The 25,862-nt window shown below is 53.6% G+C and overlaps 1 pseudogene; it reads left to right on the top strand.

Moving 5' to 3' along the window:
* The first annotated feature begins 3,975 nt into the window (after positions 1-3,975).
* Positions 3,976-11,846, top strand: LOC142069084 (C-type lectin domain family 2 member D-like; annotated as a pseudogene).
* The last annotated feature ends 14,016 nt before the right edge of the window (positions 11,847-25,862 follow it).

Below are 25,862 nucleotides of genomic sequence, written 5' to 3'. Positions count from 1 at the left end.
CGCCTGGGCAGACATGGGCGCAGGGACTAAATTTGGAGTGACTTGACCAGGTCATTCTCTTTAGTCCTGCAGTCAGTCCTATTGAACCGTCTTATGGTGAGCAGGCAGGCGATACGGACTGCTAGCAGTCGTACTGTACCATCTTCTGCCAGGCAGGCAAGAGATGAGGATTGCTAGCAGTCGTATTGCACCATCTTCTGCCAGGCAGGCAAGAGATGGGGATGGCTAGCAGGCGTACTGTACCATCTTCTGCCGAGCAGCCATGAGATGTGGATGGCATGCAGTCCTTCTGCACCGTCTGCTGCCAGCCAAAGATGTAAAAGATAGATGGAGTGGGTCAAAACAAGAAATAGACCAGATTTGTTTTGTACTCATTTGCCTCCTCCCCTGTCTAGGGGACTCATTCCTCTAGGTCACACTGCAGTCACTCACAGAGAAGGTGCAGCGAGGTAAATCTAGCCATGTATCAATCAGAGGCCAGGCTAACCTCCTTGTTCCAATAACAACGATAACTTAGGTGCACCATTTCTTATTGGAACCCTCCGTGCAGTCCTGCCTGAAATACTCCTTGATGTAAAGCCACCCTCTTTGTTGATTTTAGCTCCCTGAAGCCAACCCTGTAAGCCATGTTGTCAGTCGCCCCTCCCTCCGTCAGAACAACGGCAGACAATCGTTCCGCGCCTTTTTTCTGTGCAGACACCATACCAAGGCAAGCATGGAGGCCGCTCAGCTCACTTTGGCAATTAGGAGCACATTAAACACCACACGCGTTATCCAGCAGTATATGCAGCACCAGAGCCAGACAGCTACCGGTTAGTTGGGAATCAATTTGGAGTGGGCAAATCTACTGTTGGGGTTGCTGTGATGCAAGTTGCCCACGCAATCAAAGATCTGCTGATATCAAATGTGCAGGTCATAGTGGATGGCTTTGCTGCAATGGGATTCCCTAACTGTGGTGGGGCCATAGATGGAACCCATATCCCTATCTTGGCACCGGAGCACCAAGCCGCCGAGTACATAAACCGCAAGGGGTACTTTTCAATAGTGCTGCAAGCTCTGGTGGATCACAAGGGACGTTTCACCAACATCAACGTGGGATGGCCGGGAAAGGTGCATGATGCTCGCATCTTCAGGAACTCTGGTCTGTTTCAAAAGCTGCAGGAAGGGACTTTATTCCCAGACCAGAAAATAACTGTTGGGGATGTTGAAATGCCTATATGTATCCTTGGGGACCCAGCCTACCCCTTAATGCCATGGCTCATGAAGCCGTACACAGGCAGCCTGGACAGTGGTCAGGAGCTGTTCAACTACAGGCTGAGCAAGTGCAGAATGGTGGTAGAATGTGCATTTGGACGTTTAAAGGCGCGCTGGCGCAGTTTATTGACTCGCTTAGACCTCAGCGAAACCAATATTCCCACTGTTATTACTGCTTGCTGTGTGCTCCACAATATCTGTGAGAGTAAGGGGGAGACGTTTATGGCGGGGTGGGAGGTTGAGGCAAATCGCCTGGCTGCTGGTTACGCGCAGCCAGACACCAGGGCGGTTAGAAGAGCACAGGAGGGCGCGGTACGCATCAGAGAAGCTTTGAAAAACAGTTTCATGACTGGCCAGGCTACAGTGTGAAAGTTCTGTTTGTTTCTCCTTGATGAACCCCCCCGCCCCTTGGTTCACTCTACTTCCCTGTAAGCTAACCACCCTCCCCTCCTCCCTTTAATCATTGCTTGCAGAGCCAATAAAGTCATTGCTGCTTCACAGTCATGCATTCGTTATTCATTCATCACACAAATAGGGGGATGACTACCAAGGTATCCCAGGAGGGGTGGTGGAGGAGGGAAGGAAAATGCCACACAGCACTTTAAGCACAGCACTTTAAAAGTTTACAACTTTAAAATTTATTGAATGACAGCCTTCTTTTTTTTGGGCAATCCTCTGTGGGGGAATGGCTGGTTGGCCGGAGGCCTCCCCACCGTGTTCTTGGGCGTCTGGGTGTGGAGGCTATGGAACTTGGGGAGGAGGGCGGTTGGTTACAGAGGGGCTGCAGTGGCAGTCTGTGCTCCAGCTGCCTTTGCTGCAGCTCAACCATACACTGGAGCATACTGGTTTGGTCCTGCAGCAGCCTCAGCATTGAATCCTGCCTCCTCTCATCACGCTGCCGCCACATTTGAGCTTCAGCCCTGTCTTCAGCCCGCCACTTACTCTCTTCAGCCCGCCACTTACTCTCTTCAGCCCTCCACCTCTCCTCCCGGTCATTTTGTGCTTTCCTGCACTCTGACATTATTTGCCTCCACACATTCGTCTGTGCTCTGTCAGTGTGGGAGGACAGCATGAGCTCGGAGAACATTTCATCGCGAGTGCGTTTTTTTTTCTTTCTAAGCTTCACTAGCCTCTGGGAAGGAGAAGATCCTGTGATCATTGAAACACATGCAGCTGGTGGAGAAAAAAAAAGGGACAGCGGTATTTAAAAAGACACATTTTATAAAACAGTGGCTACACTCTTTCAGGGTAAACCTTGAAAGTTAACATTACATACATAGCACATGTGCTTTCGTTACAAGGTCGCATTTTGCCTCCTCCCACCGCGTGAACGGATTTTGGTTGAATGCCAGCAAACATACACTGCAATGCTTTGTTCTACAGTGATTCCCCAGTACGTGTTGCTGGCCTGGAGTGGTAAAGTGTCCTACCATGAAGGACGAAATAAGGCTGCCCTCCCCAGAAACCTTTTGCAAAGGCAGAACCGCAAATGCCAGGGCAAAGTAATCCTTTCACATGCTTGCTTTTAAACCATGTATAGCATTTTAAAAGGTACACTCACCAGAGGTCCCTTCTCCGCCTGCTGAGTCCAGGAGGCAGCCTTGGGTGGGTTCGGGGGGTACTGGCTCCAGGTCTAGGGTGAGAAACAGTTCCTGGCTGTCGGGAAAACCGGTTTCTCCGCTTGCTTGCTGTGAGCTATCTACAACCTCCTCATCATCATCTTCTTCGTCCCCAAAACCTACTTCTGTATTGCCTCCATCTCCATTGAAGGAGTCAAACAACACGGCTGGGGTAGTGGTGGCTGAACCCCCTAAAATGGCATGCAGCTCATCATAGAAGCGGCATGTTTGGGGCTCTGACCCAGAGCGGCCGTTCGCCTCTCTGGTTTTCTGGTAGGCTTGCCTCAGCTCCTTCAGTTTCACGCGGCACTGCTTCGGGTCCCTGTTATGGCCTCTGTCCTTCATGCCCTGGGAGATTTTCAGAAAGGTTTTGGCATTTCGAAAACTGGAACGGAGTTCTGATAGCACGGATTCCTCTCCCCAAACAGCGATCAGATCCCGTACCTCCCGTTCAGTCCATGCTGGAGCTCTTTTGCGATTCTGGGACTCCATCATGGTCACCTCTGCTGATGAGCTCTGCATGGTCACCTGCAGCTTGCCACGCTGGCCAAACAGGAAATGAGATTCAAAAGTTCGCGGTTCTTTTCCTGTCTACCTGGCCAGTGCATCTGAGTTGAGAGCGCTGTCCAGAGCGGTCAGAATGGAGCACTCTGGGATAGCTCCCGGAGGCCAATACCATCGAATTGTGTCCACAGTACCCCAAATTCGAGCCGGCAACGTCGATTTAAGCGCTAATCCACTTGTCAGGGGTGGAGTAAGGAAATCGATTTTAAGAGCCCTTTAAGTCGAAATAAAGGGCTTCATTGTGTGGACGGGTGCAGGTTTAAATCGATTTAACGCTGCTAAATTCGATCTAAAGTCCTAGTGTAGACCAGGGCTGAGAACCAGGCACGTCATTTTGGACTGTCCGAGCCAGCCGGCGGGCGGGGCGCTGGGTTCCGGACAGGCCGGAGGACCCTCCCCCTCGAGCCTTTGCTGAGGGCGGAAGCGGGTCAGCAAGTGAAGTCAGGGGTCAAAATGTTCAAATGTTTTATGGCAGGACTGGGCGGGGCGGGGGCGGAGTCAGTGCGAGGTTTAAAGCGCAGCCGGGGGGGGCCGGGGGGGGGCAGTCGCAGAGGCTGGGGAGGCTCCGGACGGTGACGGTCGCTGCTGAGCCGGTGAGAAACATGCCACCCGCGCCGGGCTCGTGGGGGGAGCGCCCGGACACAGGGGGGGCAGGGGCTGGAACCCCCCCGTCTCTCCGGGCTGGGGGGGTGTCCCGGAGTCCCTGGGCGATGCTCTGGAACTGCTCCCCATGAAGCCAGGCAGGACTCTGGGGAAGTTTCCCCCTGTCTGGGCTCCGGGGGGGGGAGGCGGTGCACCCCCCCCCCCATCTGGGCTCCGGGGGGAGGCCTGTGAGGATGTGAGGCAGCAGGGAGGGGGGAGTGTTGACCTGGGAATGTGCCCTGGGGATGGGAGACCTGAGAGCCTGTCCCCTCAGCCAGGAGGGGGAGGGGGAGGTGACACCTCTGCTGGGGAATGTGGACAGAGGCTGCAGGAGGGAGCCGGCTGGGGGGGTTTAGTTCAGTTTGGGGCTGGGTGGAGGAACACAGGGAACCCTGGGGCTGGGGTCCAAGCTCCCTGCTCCCCCAGAAGGACTTGACAGAGGGGTCCTGGGTGTCCCCACAAGCTCTGTTTTGGACTGTGTTCCTGTTGTCCAATAAACCTTCTGTTTTACTGGCTGGCTGAGAGTCTCAGTGAATCCCATGAAGAGGGGTGCAGGGCCTGGACTCCCCCACACTCCGTGACAGGGCGCACCCCCCCATCCCCTCCCCCTGTCCGTGCTCGGGGGGGGGGGAGGTGCCTCCTCTCCCTTCCCTTCTTCTCCTCTCTGGGCTGGTGGGGGGGGGGCTCTCTTTTTTCCCCCTTCCTTCTCCTCTGGTGGCAGGGCCTCTCTTAGGTGTCTGGTGGCTCTCCCCACGCCTCGGTCTGCTCGCTGGGGATGGGGCACCTGTGTGCAGCATGGAGCTACCTGGGCCCTTCCCCTCCCATGGCCCCAAGCCGGAGGGGGGGCATCAGCGCACTGTTGCTCCCTGTACCCCCAAACTTGGGGGCCCCAGGCTGGGCTTCCCACGGGCATCCTCCCCTTCCCTGCGTTCCCAATGAAAAAGGGGGAAGGAAAGGGCCACTCACACAATTTCCCCGCCCCTCCTCCCCCCCTGTGGGGGAAGTTTTGGACATGAAGTTTTAATGGTTCTGTCACCCACTGAGTGGGCACTTGGCCTTAGAAAATTACTGAAGTGTGAATCAATAAGTTGATTAAAATTGATTATTTAAATTGAGGCGTTGGACTTGGTGATTTAATTGCCTTGATTTTACTCATTACATCCTGGTTCTCTCCCCCCGCCCGCCAACTCCCCACTCCTGTTAGGATTCTCGACTTGCTCTCGATTGCGGGAGGTATGTGTGGGGAGGGAGGGTTTTTCCCTCCTGTCAACCCCAGCTGGGTGCCTGTCACGCGTGGGTGGTGCCTGGCGGGTGGGGTCCTCAGCAGATCAGGTCTCTGAAGCCCTGGGGGATGGAGGGGCCATGGCGTTTAAGGGGGTTCAATCATCATGGCACAGCCTCTGGCTGGGGGTTGGGCTGCTGGGCAGGGAACGAGAAACCACAAATCGCGCCCCTCCCCCCCCGCCCCACTGACCTGTCCTGCTGGGTCCGTCTCGACTTTCAGATCGGCTGGAGAGTCCAGAGCAGGGTGTGGGGGGAAGCAGGGCCAGGACCCCCGCCCCAGCTCCGCTTCGTTGCTGCTGAATTGGACACAGTCATAGAGAGGAGCCAACCCCAGCCCAGCGCCTCCAGCAGCGTGTGCAGCCCGAGTGTCACTGAGAGAGACGATGGGGCCAGCAGCTGGACCTGCTGGGAGCGAAGAGCCACTGCAGGAGTGGCCTGCTGAGGGCAATGGAGACCTGGAGACTGGAGGAGAGCCAGGTAATGTGGTATCGCTGCCTGGGAACAGGCTGGAGAGAGACTGAGGCTTCCCCACATGGGGCCAGGCTCTCAGTGGCAGCAGCCAGTGCCCAGCAACGCCCCGTCTGTGGGTAGCAGGGACTGGATCACCCCCAGGGGCTCTCAGGGCACCGATCCCTGGCTCACAGCTGCTGTCTGGCGCACACAGCAGAGGTCGTGGGGCTGTGCAGGGCCCTCCTCGGCTGGGTGTGTCAGACCCCCTGTGACAGCCCTGGCCCATCTCTGCCTGGTTCGTTCTCCCTCCTTCTGCTGTGTCTGGCCAGTGTGAGACCCCAGTGTGCGGGGACAGGGGCACTCGGCAGTGTGGGCCCAGCCAGCGCTCGGCAGGGGGCAGAATGGGGGTGGGGATGGTGGGGGGGGCAGTTGGAGCAACTGCCACCAGGACATGCGGGTCCTTATCTCTGTGCCCCTGAGCTCACCAGGCCTCCTGGCAGCCTGGCTGGGAGTGCCCAGGGGAGGGCACTGGGCTGAGGGGAAGGAGGGGCTGTTCAGCATCTGAGGGAAGGAGCAATCAACAGAAAGGTGCATGTTCGAGTCCAGTGGCTCTCAGCCTTTCCAGAGGACTGTCCCCCTGTCAGGAGGCTGATTTGTCTTGCACTCTCCTAAGTTTCATCTCACTTAAAAACAACTTGCTTCCAAAATGGGACATAAAAATACAAACAATGTCACAGCCACTATTCCTGAAAAATTGCTGACTCTCTCATTGTTGCGTATTTAATTATGAAATAGATCAATTGGACTATAAACGCTGTACCTTTCTGTGTATAGTCTATCGAGCAGTATAAACGAGTCATTGTCTGTAGGAAATTTTAGCTTGTACTGACTTAGTGCTTTTTATGTAGCTTGTTGTAACCCGAGGCAAATCTCTCAATGAGTTGATGTGCCCCGTGGAAGACCTCTGCTTACCCCCAAGGGTACATGAACTGGTGGGTGAGAACCACTGTTCTAAGGCAGCTCCAGCCCTGGGGCTGTCGGGGAGACGTGTCCTCGCAGCCCTGCCTGACAAGTCTTTCTGTTTCAGATCCTCATCCTAACTGCAGGAAATGTAACTACAAGACATGTACAATTGTGCTCGCAGTCGCCCTCGCAATTATGTTCTTAGTTCTTATCATTCTCCTGGCAGGTGAGTTCTCGCCCTTCCCTTCCCCCTCTCTGCACATCCCATTCCCCCTGGAGCCACCACACTCAGTCTCTCCTCCTGGCCTGTCTGGCTTCTGCCCCTGGGACAGAGGATTCCTGGGGGGTGTTCCTCCAAGACCCTCCTCCTGCTCCCTCCCAGACCCCTGCACCTGGGCACTCTCTGTGTCGGGACTGACATTAGCTCCCCGCAGCCCATCTCTGAGCACTCTGGGTCCAAGTCACTGTTGCCGGGCCCCAGGCACGGTCACTGATACCTGTGCAGAGTGGGGGTGATTGACGGTGCAGGGCAGCAATGAGCTGGGCCCTCTGCCTGCAGCGTGTCGCCCTGAGGTGCCAGCCTGGCCTTCCTGCATCCCCGGGTCTTCCCAGTGCTGGGCAGGTGCTGGCGTGTCACTGAAAGGAGCCGTGGAACGCAGTACGGACACCTCCCTTAACGCAGCGTGAAACCCACCCATTGGTGACCTCGGCAGGGCAGGGTCTCGTCACGCTATTGACGTCCCCGCCTGCACAGACAGCGTGTGCAAGCGCAGATGGCAGCTGCTTATGGTGACTGTGAACCTGGCTGGCTGCGCTGGACAGGCCGGGCAGCGGGCGTTCGGTCTCCTGAAGGGAAGGGAGTTTGTTCCCGTCTTCATCTCAACCTGCCTCTCCAGGGAAGCAAAGCGCAGAGCAGGGCAGGGGGCAGCAGTCCAGGCTAGCAGAACTCCTTGGGGTACTAGACCTGGCAAATCATGTTGAAGTTAATCTCCTACCCATTAATTATTGCCCCCCTGCTGGCCCCCTGGTAACTGTCCCCTCCCTCTGCAGCTCTCTGCCCACCCCGTGTTGTAACGCTGAGCTTGGGCCCAGCTCTCTGTCCTGGGCTTTATGGCATGAGCAGTTTGTCAGCTGCATCCCTGTTGAATGTGAACCCAAGAGAGTGAGAGCAGAGTCAGATAACCCCCCTCTGGGGCTGGATTCCCAGCGTCCTCCTGGCTCCCTCACGGCCTTTCAGTACCCACCCTGGTTCGAGGTGTCTCAGAAGCCTGGGGCGCAGGGGCTGATCTCCCCCTGTTCTCCTCGTTGGCGGGTGGCGGGTCTCGCTCACACCACGTGTCACTGTCTCATTCTCAGTGTGGAGACCTCAGCTTCTGTCAGCTGATCTGGGCCTCCCTGCTGGCCCCACATGCCCAGACGGCTGAATCGGATACCGAGGGAAATGCTACTATTTCTCTGAGGCCGAAAGGAACTGGACCTGCAGCCTGACCCACTGCTCTGCGCTCAGCGCCTCCCTGGCTGAGATCAACAGTGAGCAGGAAATGGTGCGAGATGCTCGAATTGCAACGTTCTGGTCTTGGCTCAGCAGCTGCTGCAGGAGAACCTGGGCTCGAAGAGCAGCTCTGAGTAAATGAGCTTCCAGTTGCTGAATGCCAGGCCTGGCTGGCTGTCCCAGGGCACCTCTAGTGTCCGTGTCTGACTGCAGGGATCACTCACTGTCAGCCCTCTCAAAAGGAGACCGCCCCTCTCTCGGGCTAGGCTGGCTTGAGTGTCTTCTGGGTGGCATGGGGCCAAAGGGGTACTGAGATCCCAGATTGACTTGAAGAGCCAGTGCTCTTGGGTAGCCAGATGAGGATGGGGGGGGGGCTCCTCTTAGCCCTGGCCCCTTCTGGCTGAGGATTTGGTGGCTCTTCTCTCATCCCTGGCCCTTCCCAGCATCCCTTATTGAGCTCAGCTGGGCTCTTTCCTTCCCCTTCCCCTGTGATGGGGAGGGGAGCTCAGCTGTTCTGTAAGGCGAGGCTTTGACACAGAATGTGGCCTTCTATAGAGAGGTGTGGGGGCAGCTTAGACCCAGCAGCACCCAAGAGCTGCTCCAGCCCTGGGCGGATTGGTGTGAGGGGAGCTGGGTTTGGGATGGGAAAGTTAATACTGAATTACCCAGAGCTGGGCAAGAGGGAGGTGAAAATCCTCAGCCGTTCCCTGAAAACAGAGCCCGTCAGTGTATCCCTGTGAGTCTCTGGTGCACAGAGCCTGTGCTCTGACCCCACTTCTCCCTCTGCTGTTTTTAGGCTTTCCTGCTGCGCTATAAAGGCAGATTTGACCACTGCATTGGCCTCCGGAGGGACCCTGGGCAGCTCTGGAAATGGGCCAATGGCACCAAATTCAACAACCTGTAAGTCCTCTGTGAAATGCCTGGGCTTTGGGTCCCTGGTGTCTGAGATACCGAGTTCAGCCGACTCACCAGTCAGTGCTATGTACTCTGCATATTAGTGATGGGTGGAAGCAAGTGTTGTCTGCTGGGAGACTGGCCAAAGCTTTCAGATCTGTCTGGCTTTAGTGGGGCCATCTGCGTTAAAGATGCCTTATAGTCACAAATGCTGAGTGCCTGGGGCTGCCATGAGAAGTGGGGTACAGTAGAGATGGCCCAGACGACATCCCAAGAGGGATTTCAGTGGGATGTGGGTGGGATCAAATAACCAAACCCCAGCTGAGCCGATAGCAGGGTTTGACCCTGGAGCATCAGCACTGAAAGAACGGCAGAGTAGGTCACGCTGGCGGGGGAATGGCACTACATGTCCAGGAAAGCATAGAGTAAAGTAGAGTAAAAATCTTAAACAAATGCAACTGTATCCTAGCATCTCTAAGAATAGAAATTCCACACTTGAAGAATAAGAATCTAGCAGCAGGAATATACGACTGACCAGGACGGGGACTGTGAAATTCAGAGATTAGAGAGGCTACAAAAGCAGAAAACCGAATAATAATGGGGGGTTTAATTATCCCCATATTGTCTGGGAACATGTCCCCTCTGGATGGGATGCAGAGATGCGATTTTTAGACACCATCAGTGATGGCTAATGTGATGCCAATTTACCGGAACTGGGTAAACAGGCATCTCAGTGGGGCGTTAACCCTGAAATCTGCCACCCTGTGGGCGCCCGCCCCAGCAGAAGGCTCTGGGTGCATCATTGCCATCTCCTCAGAGCTCGTCTGGGGTGATGCTGGTGGGGGAGCCACCCACAGCCATCTGCTCAGGTGGCTGTGAGCTGGGTTCTCCCTTCTCTGGGACAGATCTCACCCCGAGCCAGAGGCTGGTGGCCTGAGGGCAGGGAGATCCCGGCCTGCCCAAAGAATAGTGCTGGGCCTTCTCCTAGCCTAGCATATGTCTACTGTGAGTAGCCAGGATGGGACCATGGGGAAGGATTTGCCTGTGGACCTGGATCCCACCCTGTTCCCAGGTGGGAAGCGCTGGCCTCCAGCTCTCATGGGAAGCTCTGTGTGAGTGGCTGGGGTCACCCCATGGCCGCTGGGTTTGTGCTGCTGGCATTTCACTCCAGCCGCCCCCTGCAATACAGCCTGTCCTGGCAGGCCTCTGGCCTGAGAGCTGATGTAAACTGTCCAGGGAGCCCTGGACCCAGCTCTTCTGTGCAGCATTACTCCTGCTCCTCGCCACGCTGAGAGTCACCTGGAACCTGCACCCAGGGCAGTTTGGGTGGGTTGGGCCTGCAGGGGCCCATCCAGACCCAGCTGGGTGTGCGGGGGAGGAGAGTAGGATCTGGGTTAATACCCACCCGGCATAAATGCTCCATGGAGGTCTGTTATCTTAGAGCCTTTCCTGGCCTTGCTGCCCCACTGCCCCCTTTCTAGCTGGGGCCTGTGGCAGGTGCAGGAAGGGGAATCCTGAGGTGCTGGGAGTGCAGCAGCTCCCTGCACTGTGCAAGAGCGTCTTTCCCTGCCTGTGACTGATGGGAAATGTCCAACTCCTACCTGACACCAGCTCCCTGGCTTCTCTCTTGCAGGTTTCCAATAGGAGGAGGAGGAGACTGCGCGTATCTGAACGATGTGAATGGGGTCAGCAGCTGGCGATGCACCAGTGAGAGACCCTGGATCTGCACCAAACCCGATGCATTTACACAGGCACAGGAGGCTGCTGTGGAAGGGGGCTCGTAAGGAGAGTACTGTGGAATTAGTCCTGGAAATGCTGGACTGATCTCTTGACAAGATCACATCTGAGCAATTCCGGGATATCGGGCAATGCTCTGCGCATCACTGGGCAGAGCACTGTGGACTCAGGTGAAACCCAGAGATGCTATTTGCACATCTTGTCCCCCCCCCCCCCCCGCGCCGTCTCTTTTTCCGCCAGTGGAACGGCTCAAATCCAGCCTTTCCAACCTACCTCAGCTGGACCAGGAGCTCTGCCGAACTGAGCCAAGGCACCAGCCTCAGCTTTCGCTGCCCTGACATTCCCCCACAAAAGCTTTTTATTCTAGAAAATTATCTATGGAATCTTTTAAAAATATTCATCATTCCCATTTTATGGTCTGGAATAGAGCTGAGGGGGGATGTTCTCCATTCCCTTCCCGCCCCAAGAAACTCTTTAACAAGATTTTTTTATGGGTCAGTTTTTGGGGTGTTTTGAAAACCCAATTGATTTTGAAGTTTGCAGGTTTACACACCAGTTCCTGGTTTTTGTTGCCAGATATTGCTTTGGATGAAAGAATGAACATTTTAAACTAGTTTTAATTTTCCATTTTTTAAGAGCACTGCACCTGCCAAGGGAGTAGGACCCCTGTTACACTCCTCGTGGGACACCTTGGGCCTGGAACGTAGGAGTAAGAGGAGAAATGTCTGTTCTCTCCCTTCCTGGAGCCCAGTGGGTTTGAAAAGGGCAGGGAGGGGGTAGGTGTGACACAGACAGACCAGGTGGCAGGTCATGCCAAAGTCCCCATGTCTGCTATAGATGCTTCTGTTACCTTTTGAAACTTTGTAGCTTCGTTGTGTATGTATGTTTACCCTCTTTAGCCTTGTAAATAAATCTTATTTCCTTTTTAATAAATTGTCATATAATAAGACTGGCTACGTGCGCGGTCTTTGGTGTGATGTCTAAGGTGCAGTTCACCTGGGGTGCCTGGACCTGTGGGACTTGGGAGTAACCTGAATACTGTTGTGATTCTGAGTGGGAGAGACCATCTGTCTCTCAAAGGCAGGCTCACCTGGGTTGCGAGACAGATCGGAGAACCCAAGGGGACTGCATGGCTAGGCTGTTAGGATGCCGGGGGAGGTTACCCTGCATGTTTGGTTGGTGAAATCTAGGTCTAGAATTCTCAGCCAGTTTGGATTTGTGCCCTGGTTCCCAGCAGTCTGCCCTGAGGTTGGCGCCACTCTCTCAGGACACTGCAGACAGCGCTATTGCACGGCCTTGGCTCCAGTTCCCTCCTTGCAGGAGAGAGGAGCTGAGCCTGCCCAGAGATGGAGTTTGGGGGAAAGATGCATGTGACCCAGGGACCCCTTGGTGCCAAGTGGCAGGCAGCACAGAAGGTTTTCCAGGAATCCCCTGGGTCTTATCTTTACATCAGTAGTTTTAAACCTTTCCAGATGACTGTACCTCTTTCAGGAGTCTGATTTGTCACCTCACTTAAAAAGCGAAACTCCAGTTTCACCTCACTTAAAAACTACTCGCTTACAAAATCAGACGCAAAAAATACAGAACCGTCACAGCCACTATTACTGAAAAATGGCTGACGTTCTCATTGTTACCATATAATAAAATAAATCAATGGAAATATAAATCTTGTACTTCCATTTCAGTGTATAGGGGATAGAGCAGTGTAAACAAGTCACAATCTGAAATTTTAGTTTGTACTGACTTCACTAGTGCTTTTTAAGTAGCCTGTTTTAAAACTCGGTAAATATCTGGATGAGTTGATGTCTCCCCGGGAAGACCTCTGCATATGGCCAGGAGTACATGTTCCCCTGGTGGAGAACCAGTGGTCTACAGAATAGTTCACCAAAGTGGGCATGTGAGGTCTGTATCAAGGGCCAGTTGCCCAATGGTCACCATAATTGGAGCAAGACCTCTGTACGGATACTATATAAGGAGCAGTGTCTCTAGACTGACAATGATGCCTTTAAGGTCTTGGAGTTAAGGCAGGTCACGGGAGGTGATGTACCCCAGATGCTCCTTTCAGACAGGAGGCAACTGAGGTTACCTCCCTGCCTGGCCATCTGTGTATTGTGTGCCTGACGTAGGATGTCTCTTTGCGCACTGAGCCAGGTGCAAAATTAGATTGCAAAATCCACAAAAAAGGGAAATCTACAGGAAGAAACTAACAGCAGGGGGCTGTGTGTGTGTCCATCTGTGGTGTTGAAGCATAAAGACAAAGGATCGGTCTGATCTCTCTCGGTGCGCAGAGACCTACTGGATCCTTCCCCTCGGAGCCAAACTGACCATACATATGTCTCATGAAAGAAGAGTCCGAGCCTGCCTGGCTGTGAAGTGCTGCAAGGATTTCGGGTGAGCTGTACTTGGTTAGACAGGAGAATACCTTGTTAGTTCGGTCTAGGCTCTAGAACACGTTATGACTTTGTTATATGTAACCATTTGTTTCCAACACTTCCACTTGACTCTTGGCTTTGTTGAACTGAGGGGTGATTTCGCTGTGAGCCTATGGCAGCGCTGTGTGTTAAGTGGAGCAGTGATCTGAGCTGGACCTGGTAAGCTGGGGCCGAGGATGTTACTGTTCCTTTGGAAACAGTGAATCTGTGAATCCTGTCAGTGCCCAGGGGACCAGGGACTGTTCGCTCCAGACAGATGCTCAGAGGGCTTGAGGGCAGAGTGGGCCTATTGCTACCCTGCAGTGACGGCAGGCCCAGCAGCGAGTGCGTGTGACCAGTGGAGTTGGGGAGCTGACCCCTGGCAGGCACAGACAAGGCTCCCTCAGGCAAAGGGCAGGTGGTGGCGAGGTGCCTCCCAGCCCTGGGTACCCTGGGAAGCATTGCAGGGTATTAACTTACTGCAGGTTTGGGGCAGTTAGAAATTACACTCCAAGGCCCCAGCCCAGTGAGGAGGACCGAGGAGAGGAACTGTGACTGCGTGGGGCACCTGAGTCCCAGCCCCGCCCAGAGTTCTGCTCTGCCTAAAGCCCCAGTCCCGCCCCGTGAGTAGGGCTTTACCAAATTCATGACCATGAAAAATACATCTCAGCCTGTGAAATCTGGTCTCCCCTGTGAAATCTGGCGGGGGGGGGGAATATGTCCCAGTACTGCCCCCCTTATGTCTACGCTGCCTTCAGACCTGGGCGGCCAGAGAGCAGCAGCAGCTGCTGGTCTGGTGCCCAGCTCTGAAGGCAGCGCTGCTGAAAGCAACAGTGCAGGAGTGAGGGTGGCATGGTGGGGGAGGGGAAGGGCCGATCTTATGGGTGGGTGACGTGGGCAACTGCCCCGAGCGCGGTGGTCAAGAGGGAACCCTGCCACCCGCCAGCTCCAGGCCCTTTTAACCTCTGAGTGCTGGACCCTGGAATGGGGGAGGGGCAGGGCTGGGAGCGTCCCGGGCAGGGGCTCCTACCATGTGCCAGGCTCTAGCTGCAAGTTCGGGCTGGGCTGGGGAGGAACCGGACCTCGTCCCCTGCATTGGCTGCTCCCAGGGCCAGATCAGAGCCGCCGCCAGGAACCTCCCCCAGCAGCAGCCGTGGCCGCCGGCCGGGAGCCCAGCTCTGAAGGTCGCACCACTGCCAGGAGCAGTGCTGAAGTCAGGGTCGCAATACCGTGACACCCCTCCCCCAATAGCCTTGAGACCCCCCCCATGACTCTCTTCTGGGATGGGATCCACACAGTTACAACAGGGTGACATTTCAGATTGAAATAGCTAAAACTGTAAAATTTAAAAGACTTAAAAATCTCATGACCATGAAATTTACCAAACTGGATGGGTGAATTTGGTAGGGCCCTACCCAGGAGACTAAACAGGGGGTACTTCACATTACAGCTACACAAATGTGGATCCTCAGTTGCACTGTTTCTATCACGGCCGCTTCTTTTGGCAGATCCATTTGAGCTCCGCGGCACACGTCTCAGACAGAACCCGGCTGCCTTTTATCCACCCGCAGCTGTTCCCATCAGCAGAGCCTGAGAAGCTGCAGAGTGAGAGAGAGTCCGTGACACTGTGGGTTCCTGTAACAAGGAAAGGCCCATGGGTGAGTGTTTTCTCCCCCTCCCGCTAATGGGAAGCTGGGCTCTGGTGTTGTCCTTCATCTCTAACTTCCCTGCGGAGCGTCAGTCGAGAAGATGTCCCAGGCTGTGAGATGAGTTAGGGCAGTGGCTCTCAACCTTTCCAGACCACTGCACCCCTTTCAGGAGTCTGATTTGTCTTGCGTACCCCAAGTTTCTCCTGACTTAAAAACGACTTGCTTCGAAAATCAGACGTAAAAATACAAATGTTGCCACAGCCACTATTGCTGAAAAATTGCTGACTCTCATTTGTACCATACAATTATAAAATAAACCCGTTGGAAATAAGTATTCATAGAATCATAGAATATCAGGATTGGAAGGGACCTCAGGAGGTCATCTAGTCCAACCCCCTGCTCAAAAGAAGGACCCATCCCCAATTAAATCATCCCAGCCAGGGCTTTGTCAAGCCTGACCTTAAAACTTCTAAGGAAGGAGATTCCACCACCTCCCCAGACAACGCATTCCAGCGTTTCACCACCCTCCTAGTGAAAAAGTTTTTCCTAATATCCAACCTAAACCGCCCCCACTGCAACTTGAGACCATTACTCCTTGTCCTGTCCTCTTCTACCACTAAGAATAGTCTAGAACCATCCTCTCTGGAACCACCTCTCAGGTAGTTGAAAGCAGCTATCAAATCCCCCCTCATTCTTCTCTTCTGCAGACTAAACAATCCCAATTCCCTCAGCCTCTCCTCATAAGTCATGTGTTCCAGACCCCTAATCATTTTTGTTGCCCTTCGCTGGACTCTTTCCAATTTATCCACATCCTTCTTGTAGTGTGGGGCCCAAAACTGGACACAGTACTCCAGATGAGGCCTCACCAATGTCGAATAGAGGGGGACGATCACGTCCCTCCATCTGCTCGCTATGCCCCTACTTATACATCCCAAAATGCCATTGGCCTTCTTGGCAACAAGGGCACACTGCTGACTCATATCCAGCTTCTCGTCCACTGTCACCCCTAGGTCCTTTTCCGCAGAACTGCTGCCTAGCCATTCGGCCCCTAGTCTGTAGCTGTGCATTGGGTTCTTCTGTCCTAAGTGCAGGACCCTGCACTTATCCTTATTGAACCTCATCAGATTTCTTTTGGCCCAATCCTCCAATTTGTCTAGGTCCCTCTGTATCCTATCCCTGCCCTCCAGCATATCTACCACTCCTCCCAGTTTAGTATTATCTGCAAATTTGCTGAGAGTGCAATCCAGACCATCCTCCAGATCATTTATGAAGATATTGAACAAAACCGGCCCCAGGACCAACCGCTGGGGCACTCCACTTGACACCGGCTGCCAACTAGACATGGAGCCATTGATCACTACCCGTTGAGCCCGACAATCTAGCCAACTTTCTACCCATCTTATAGTCCATTCATCCAGCCCGTACTTCTTTAACTTGCTGACAAGAATACTGTGGGAGACCGTGTCAAAAGCTTTGCTAAAGTCAAGAAACAATACATCCACTGCTTTCCCTTCATCCACAGAACCAGTAATCTCATCATAGAAGGTGATTAGGTTAGTCAGGCATGACCTTCCCTTGGTGAATCCATGCTGACTGTTCCTGATCACTTTCCTCTCCTCTAAGTGCTTCAGGATTGATTCTTTGAGGACCTGCTCCATGATTTTTCCGGGGACTGAAGTGAGGCTGACTGGCCTGTAGTTCCCAGGATCCTCCTTCTTCCCTTTTTTAAAGATTGGCCTACATTAGCCTTTTTCCAGTCATCCGGGACTTCCCCCATTCGCCACGAGTTTTCAAAGATAATGGCCAATGGCTCTGCAATCACAGCCGCCAGTTCCTTTAGCACTCTCGGATGCAACTCGTCCGGCCCCATGGACTTGTGCACGTCCAGCTTTTCTAAATAGTCCCGAACCACCTCTTTCTCCACATGTATTGTACTTACATGTCCGGGTGTAGCATATAGAAGAGTGTAAACAAGTCAGTGTCTGTCTGAAATTTTAGTTTGCACTGACTTCGCTAGTGCTTTTTATGTAGCCCGTTGTAAAACTAGGCCAATATGTAGATGAGTTGACATACTCCCGGGAAGAGCTCTGTGTACCCCAGGGATACGTGTACCTCTGCTTGAGAACCACAGAGTTAGGGGGTCTGGAGCAAGGACCATACGAGGCTGAATCTCATGGGGTGGGTGACCTGGTACTTGTTCACTGGAAGCACCACCTTGATCTCCTGCATCTCAGCTTTCCTATAAAAACGAAGTCTGATGGGTGAGAGGAAACCTGCACCGTGCGACCTGGGTAACACGACAGCTGCAGGGAGCTGAGGACTTGTCCCGATGAAGGGTTAGGGCTGGATTCACAAAGGGACTTAAGAGGCTAATGGCCACTTCAGGCACCTCTGTTTCTTGGAGTGGGAAGTTCCTTGGAGAATTCCACTGGGTGGGAGACTCAGCTGTGAAGGGAGGGGGCAGGCAGGAGCATCTCATCAACCCAAGATTGGAAGAACTGGACTAATGTTCCTTTTGCACAGAGCCTCAGCTCTTTGGAACCTCTGCAAACGCTTCAGCCATGTGTTTAACTCCATCCGCAGGAGTAGCCTTGGATCGCAGTGGGAGGGCTCAGGTGCGTACGTGTTTGCAGGATGGGCGCTCAGGGCAGTCCCTGACGCCAGGGGAAAGCGGATGTGAAGAGCCACTGTCTGGATTTGGGAGCCTGCCTGCACACCGCACTCACGAGGCGCTGGGTGCATGACTGCAAGGTGCTGGCTGGGGAAAATCAGCCCTGGGTGGTTATTTTGAGGAGAAAACCAGAGCCACTTTTGGGGTCTTTCAGCTTCTAATGCCCTTTCCCTTCTGCAGCTGGATTTCAGCATATGATAAAATCCCTCTCAAAGCCAAGTCAGTGCCATAAATCACTGGAATGGGTGCAGGAATCAGTAGGTGACGTTCTCTGGCCTGGGTTATGCCAGGGCTCAGACTAAATTATTCTTCCCAAAACTTTTAAAAGCTGAGCCCGCTCCTCAAGGCAAAGAAACCAGTCATGCACCTCACCTGTCAGCAATGTGTTAGCGACCTCACCCCCCATTTTCCTGTATACATCTTCAAACCCCACCCTTCCCACCATGGCTAGCCCTTCCCCACGCTTCAGGAGACGCTGGAGTACATGATCCGAACCGTCCCCTCTAACCTTAAGACTTGAGGGATCCCATCCCGGAGCGTCTTAAAAATCACAGTTCCCAGACTCTGGAACAGGGGCTGCTTTGCCGGGCTCACCTTTCTCCCGCCGTCACGTTGGCCGATAGGGATAATGAGCCTGGAGATCTCATTCCCTCTGCTCTGAGTGGTGACCATGTGCACACGACCCAACTCAGCTCTTACTGTGTCCGGAACGTCTTCATCTTCTGGGAGCCTCATGGCAGCAGTGGGATGATTTAACGGAGTCACTTAGTCATGGGGCCTTTCTCTCTCTCTTTAGTTTCAGAGCCAGCGTCCTGGAATCGTCTCATGGTGCGTGGAGTGGTGGGGGCGGTGGGGGTGCTGGTCTCACTATACGAATGTGGGTTTTGGAAAGGTAGAGGGAAAGTGTTTGCCTACTCGCGACTCGTCTTCAGGAAGCTGCTGACTCATCCCTCCCAGCAGCCCGGAAGTCCGCAGGATTCACAGGAATCTGAGCTCCCCGCAGTGTGTGACAGGGACGGGGTCCAGGCCCAGGGAACCAGAAACAGGAATTGAGACCCAGCCCTGGAGAATGGGGAAGGAGACCTGCTAATGGTGGACAGACGCTTGACCCAGGAACCCAGAGGAAGGGACCCATTAGGTGGGGACACGGGTGTGGCCCAGGAAACTGGAGTAGCATTGCCAATCCTCCAGGATGACCGGGAGTCTGCAGGAATTAAAGATTAATTTTTAATTAACGATTATGTCATATGATAAAATCTTCAGGAACACGTTCAATTAAAATTGGCAACCCTAAACCGGAGTGGGGGGGAGGGACCCATTAAATGGAGACAGACTTGGGCTGGGAAACCAGCTAGAAGAGCTGATCCCTCTTACGATGCCCCTCAATGGTGGGGACTAGACTCGGCAAAACTTTTCATCTCAACCTTTTTTAGGTGAAAAATGCCAATTCAGCAGTTTGCGAATTCATGTCTGGTCTGCTGAATTGTTCACGTCCAGCCCTTCCCCCCAGTTCTTAAAAAGTCGAAGCATTTCGTTTAGACACTTTCCAAACAAACCATTTTGATTTTTCAGCTTGAAACAATTTTTTGTTTTAAAATGTCCTTCAGTTTTATTTTAAAAATTCAAAATGTTACAACCCTTGAAATGTTCCTGGGTCTTTTTTTTTTTTTTTTTTTAAAGCTTTTTGGTTCATCAAAAACTTGGAAAAAATTTAGTTTTGTTCACCCTGGCGGTTGAGAATATTAGTGGTTATATTGTGGGTCTCTGAGTCTCCTTGTTGCTCAAAGTTTTCTTACTGTAACAAATGTATTTGGGATGAGGGCAGGATGGGCAAAAGCTTCCTAAAAGTGGGGGGGCTGCTGGCAGCCAAACTGTGGCCCAGCCACCTGTGCCACCCCTTCTCCTCGAAGTCCTGCCCTCTCAAACTGCCCCTTTCCCTGACGCGCCCCCCTCATGCCATCTTTCTCCCTGAGCTCCCACTTCACGCTGTCTCTTGCCCCCAAAACACCCCCCCTCCGCTCCTTTCTCTCCCCCCTCATCCAGTCGCTCACACTTATGGCCAGTAAAAACTGGTGGGCCCTGGTCTCCCCTGGATGAGAATGGGAGAGGATGAAGAACTCCTTTCAAATATAACTCCCTCCCACCTCAAAAAAGCACAATTCACCAGCAACAGCAAAACACACACCTAACCAACCCGGGCCAGTCACGCTGTGCTGTGTGTGACATTCCCGTCCTGGGGCGGTTTATGTCTTTGAGAATGTGAACCCTGCAGGCCTGGGTGTTTCTCTGCGTAATGTGACCTCAGTGCTCCTGCTGAGAGCCATTGTTTGTAAATGTTTCAGTAGCAGACATATTTATCATTCATGGACAGACAGACATTTATTCATAATTAGAACTGGTCAAAAATAGTGGGGGTGGGGAGGGTCATGAAAATTGAAGAAGAAACCACTCCCCCCCCCCCCCCCCCGGTATTCTTCAAATTTATTTGCAAATGTTTTTAATGATCAAATTTTTGTTTAGTTTTGGTGGGAAAAACTCCACGTTCTCTCTCAAGCGGGCAGAGAAATCCAAAATGTTCTTTTTAAAAAGGGAACTCTTTTCAAATGATCAATGTAATCCAAAGTGGCATTTCTAGTTCAAAGGTTGCATTGTCAGTGTAAAACCATTTTGAACCAGCTCTATTACTGTATAACAAGATGAGTTTATTTGTCATGATGCATTGTTTGGGCCAAGTTGCAAGTGGTATTTCAGTTTTTGCACAGCTCTTCTCTTCTTGCGTCTGCCCCTCTCATAAGCTGTGGCCTTAATCTTGGCCCTGGAAACACTTATGTGCATGTTTAACTTTAATGACTGCTGTGAATAATTCCATTTCAATGGGACAACTCTGAGGTCGGGTTTATGCTACGGCCCTATATCGGTGTAACTACGTCATTTATTTAATTTTCTTTCTTTTATTTGTGAAAGTTCTTGAGAGCTTAAAGCAGGTAAAATACATGAACAGGTTCGGACAGTCCAAGTTTGTCAGGGCAAAGTGACAGCAGAGATGTGGTATCTGCTAGTTTTCCATAAGTCTCTCAGGGGTACCCAGGATAACTTTGGGGATCTCTGTCTTGCATCTGGAATGTTCCCTGAAAGTGTCCAAACAGCTCAGAGATACAGAACCATTCCCTGGATCCATTCTTATAGCTGTCTTCCCCGGAAAGCAGTCTAGCTAGTGTTCCTCTCAGCTCATTGCTATGTTATCTGCCAAAACACTAGAGTTTTCAGGTGCCTAAATAGCCCCTGGAATCATGGTGAAATTATCCTCCCCACCACCACCAAAATTTGAAATGGTGCCCTGAGTGCACGGTACCCTACCGTGCTCCCCCAAGAGGAGCTGCATAAACAAGCAACTCTGCAAGTTCTCTGCATGCCTCTGCAAATGACCCCCATGCCTCTCCATTTCCTTGGCCCCATGTATCCTGTCCCCATGCTGGCGGCTAATCCAGAAAAAGGGGGAAAGAGCTCACCACTGCGACCACCTGAGGGATGTGTTAGGCTGAGATCAGCTGGTCAAAGCAGGCAATAGGGACAGAATTGGAGACTTGAAGCTCCTCGAGTGACCTCTGACCTTTCCAGACCTGCCCTTCAATCAGACACAGCCATTATAAAGTTGAATGTGATAGTAATTAGACCCATTTTAAACTCTTCACCACACAAGACAAAGCCCGTAGGATTCATCATGAACTATTTATTTCTCCTCCCCTGGATTCCTGCAGGCACCAGCCACCTTGCAGCTTTCCCTCGTCTCTCCCAGACTGTGCTCACTTGATGGCAGGAGCTCAGCGGAGGGTCCAGCTTTGCTCTTTCGCTTCCATTCTTCACCTCTTTGGGTGGCTGCATTTGCAGCTGAGCAGCCTGATGGAAACACTGAGTCCTGTGTCTCGGCAGGCAGGCCCAGCCACGAAAGCCAAAGACTCCCTGAGAACAGGGGGAGGTTCGCCTGAACTCTCAGGAGTGGAGGCTTGGCCCATAGAGTAGGGTTACCATATTTGAACTTTCAAAAAAGAGGACACACTGGGGGGGTGGGGGGGAGTTGTAGCCCTGCCCCCTATCTACTCTCTCCCACTTCCTGCCCCCTGACTGCCCCCCACAGAACTGCTAACCCATCCAACCACTGTTGCTCCTTGTCCCCTGATCGCCACCCCCCCCGGACCCCGCCCTCTGTCTAAGCCTTCCTTCTCCCTGTCTCCAACTACCTCCTCCTTAGACCCCCCCACCCTAACTGCCCCCCTAGAACTTCCCCCCGTACCTGTCCCCTGCCTGCCCGGACCCCTATCCGCACCCCCGCCCCCTGACAGAACCCCAGGTCTCCCACACCTATCCAACCACTCCCTGTCCCCTGACTGCCCCCGCAGAACCCCCGACCCATCTAACCCCCCCTGCTCCCTGCCCCTGACTTTGCCCCCGAACCTCCGCCCCATCCAACCCACCCTGCTCCCTGTCCCTTGTCTCCCCCAACCCCTCTCCATATGCCCACCCCCTGACAGGCTCCCCACAGAACCCCTGACCCATCCAACCCCTCCTGCTCACTGTCCCCTGACTGTCCCTTGGACCCCATGCCCCTTCTCCAGCCCCCCGGCCCCCTTACCCTGCTGCTCAGAGCAGTGTGTCTGGGGTGCGGAGCCAGACACAGTGCCGCACTCCCCCGCAGAGCGCGCAGCTCCCCACCCCCTGCCCCCAGAGTGCTGCATTGGGAGGGAAATCCCAGCCCTTTGGAGAGTTTTACAAATTCCTCCCGGAGGGCGATTTAAAACCCCAAAAGCCGGACATGTCCGGGAAAATCCGGACACATGGTAACCCGACCACAGGCGACTCCAGGATCTGCAGCTGCTGCCACCTCTATGGTGATTCCTCCAACTCATCACCAACCAGCTCTTCCCCATTCTGCCACCCGGCCCCACGGTCTGATCGTGCAGGAGAACAGAAACCCTTTGGGACAGCAGGAGAGTCTCCTCAAAGCCGCACTCTCTGCATGGCTTCCCGCGGTCACGGGGAAACACGACTACCCTGCCCCAGGAGTCTCTCAAGGAGCTGCCGGCGCAGTCACTGGGCACCCACTCGTAATGGTCTCAGGCAGTGGCATTGCAGAGGGAGCTGAGCAGACCGACCCTTCTGTGACTTCCTGAATTGCTGCCAGGACTGATTCTCCTCTGCGCTAGGGAGAGTCCCTGATGAAAAGCAGCTGTGGTGGGGGAGGGGGCAAGACAAGCTCTCCCCCTGAGCCCTTGACTAGCAGGCAAGCAGGACTCTGGGAGCCAGGGATCGGGGTGTCTTGCTGGGAGAGCAGAGCTGGAGAGCAGAAAAGGGCACTGGAGGAATTGTCGAAAAGTCAGTGTCATGGCCGAGTCATGGGCAGCCAGATCTAGTGGTCAGAGGCAGTGTCCAGACTCACGAGACAGGAGTCGAGAGTCAGCTGTGTCAGGACACTGGAAGAGCAGAAGCAAAAGACCAAATTGTGTTCAGCACCTCAAGTCAGATGAGTCACCCCGAGTCCGGATGCCAGGAAATCAAGCCTGGGGAGTGGGAGCAGGAACAGCCAACACACGGTCCAGAGGGGGCGGGTGGGAGCTCGGGTGTTCAGACAGCTTCTTGTTCCTGCTGCTGGTTTAAGGAGGTCCTGGGGGCCGATTAGCTGCTCTGGGATTCTGCCAACAGAGCCTCAAACTGGGTCTGGACTTCATCAGTCCTAGCTAAGCAGTTTTTCATAGGCTTCCAGGTGGCGTCCTGGAGGGTGGCTGCTCCCAGGAACCCCGCATACCCGGGTTAATGACCCATGGGTCATGACAGTGAGTGATCTCTCCCCGCTCAAACCTCCTGCACGAAACAGTCTCCAGGGTCCCGGACGCATACTCTGAAAATAAAAAAACACAGTCATGAGGACAAATAGGCTATGGAACAGGAGCCCCCTCTTTCTTGCAACAGCCCCAAGTGCCCAGAAGAATGGACGGTTCTTACCTCCAGGAGATGCCTGGGATCTTCCATCTAAGGCTCACTGGGACCCCTGTTTCTTGGTCTGACAGGATGAGATCATCTGTCCCCACTGCTCCCTGCGCTGGGCTGGCTGCAGCACACATCTGTGTAAGAGGCTGGGCCAGAGAGGTGTTACAGTCAGGGTCCAGGCAGCCCAGAAGGAGAACAGAGGGTCTGAAACCAGAAGACGAAGCAATCAAATCCGCGGATTCGACAGAGAAGTTTTGTACCCTACAGAGACATCAAAGAAGGTCTGTTAGGAAAGCTGAGATGTTAGTCTGGAAACAGCTAAGGCAAAGATTGTGACTTGTTAAGGTTCAGTTTAAGTCACTACAAAGTGTGTTTTGTTTTGTTTGTCTGATTGAAATTTGTCTTTTTCTCTTGCTTAGTTTCACTTAAATCTCTTCTTTGTTACTGTGCTTCCCAAAGCACCTCAGCGTTATGTGTTCGAGTGAAGTGTGAGTCTCCAGCCTACCCAACAGGCTGAGCTGTGCCCTGTCTCTCTAAAGATAGCGAATAAGTTCTGAGCGGTGCTGGGCCCAGAGTCCAAGGGCACTTCACCAGACATCTCCTGTGAAGCCCAAAGAGACCAAAGGAGCAGGAGAGATTCAGGCCCCACTGATCCATGGGAACTTCCCACAGAAGAGGCTACACAGGGCTCCAGACACAGCCAGCAGAATCCCTCCCACAAGCTGGGCCATGTCCTTCCCCTCCCAGCCCCACAGCTTCCTCCCCACCCCAGCCTCAGGAACCCCTCCCACCTCCCTGCTCTCCCCACTCATTCTCCAATACCAGGCTGTTTCCAGAATGGAAGCAGGTGCGTACCAGAGTTCACTCACCACTAGATGCTGGCCAGGCCTCGTGTCACTGCTTTCTAGCTGGGCTAGCAACCCCGCTGATACTCACTCTTGCAGTTTGTTGGCTGAGAACTCAGCCCTCCAGCCAGGTGACTGGCCTTTACTCCACTCCTTCCTGGGTCATGCTCCTTCCAAACAAAGTCCAAAAATGTCTTGAACAGAAACAAGGCCTTCCACCCTCGTGGGGAGTTCTTCCTTTGCCTGATTTTGCTTCGGCCTGCCCTTCTTGGGTTTCTAGGGTCTTCTCTGTCCCCTTCCTTAGGGATGGTGAGAGAACCCAGTCCTACCCTGGACTCCAGGTTTTGGCCCAAGGCCGTCGACTGAACAGCTCGCTCTGCTTCTGGACTTTTGATGCTGTTTTCCCTTGTTTCCTCTCAGGTGGGGCTCACTTGGTCATCAATTTGGCCTCGCCCCAGGCTAGGCAGCCATAGGCCAAGCCACCCTGTTAGATACCCTCCTCCTTCAAATCCGGTCCAGCCCGGCTGACAGGTTCGCTGAGGGGATGGTGAAACCCCATTGCTGATCAGAAGGAGGTCAGAGTCTGTTCTCTAGGAGCTGAAGGTCCATTTGTCCTGCTGCGGGAAGTGGAGCTGGAGAGCGGAGAAGTAAGGTGAAAGAGACTGCATGATGGAGTTGGAGACTGAGGGATGGGAGCCTCCTCCAAGAAACGCTCCCAGGAGAACACGTTTGAGGAGTTCTCTGGGGAGTCTCTGGCTAGGAAAAAAACAAGGGTGGCACATTGATGGAGATGTCTCTGTCCCAGGGATGGGGGAAGCTCCCAGCCAGGCTATGCAGCAGGGATCCCATTTCTCCCCCAAGAAACCCATAGGCCCAAAGAAGTCAATGGCTCTAACCTCCATGAGGGAACGGGGTCTTCCCTCTCAGCATCTTTGAGAACTACCACTGCTTGGTTTCCTCGGACAAGGGACCTGCCCCCACTGCTCCCTGAGGTGGTTCAGCTTCTGACTGCAGCCATCTGGGAGGCTGTCACACACCCCAGGGCCTAGAAGACGTGGGGGGAGGAGGCTCCTCTTCATGTCAGACTCTGAGAGCCCAAAGAAGAATAAAGGGCAGGAGATGAAGCTAGCCCTGAGCCTCTGTCCCATCCTCACCTCCTCAAATGTGGAGCTTCCTGAGCTTCAGTTGGGCAGACAGTCTGTAGCCCTGACCCAAAGGTCCTTCTGCGCCATATGGGGCAGGAAGATCTCTGCCTGGGAGCACGGGCAATGGGATGGGGGTGAGATCAAGGAAAGAGGGGAGGGGTATGGGTGGGAGGGAAAGAGCTCCTGCCCCACATGAAGGAATTTGGGGGGCCAAGGGAAGGACCCGGCTCCACAGAGAGGGCAGAGAGTTTCTGTGAGTG

This window comes from Caretta caretta, chromosome 14 (genome assembly GCF_965140235.1).
Source record: "Caretta caretta isolate rCarCar2 chromosome 14, rCarCar1.hap1, whole genome shotgun sequence".
In the NCBI taxonomy this organism is placed as follows: Eukaryota; Metazoa; Chordata; order Testudines; family Cheloniidae; genus Caretta; species Caretta caretta.
Note: the sequence above shows the minus strand (reverse complement) of the source record. Positions and strands in the feature narration are given on the sequence as shown.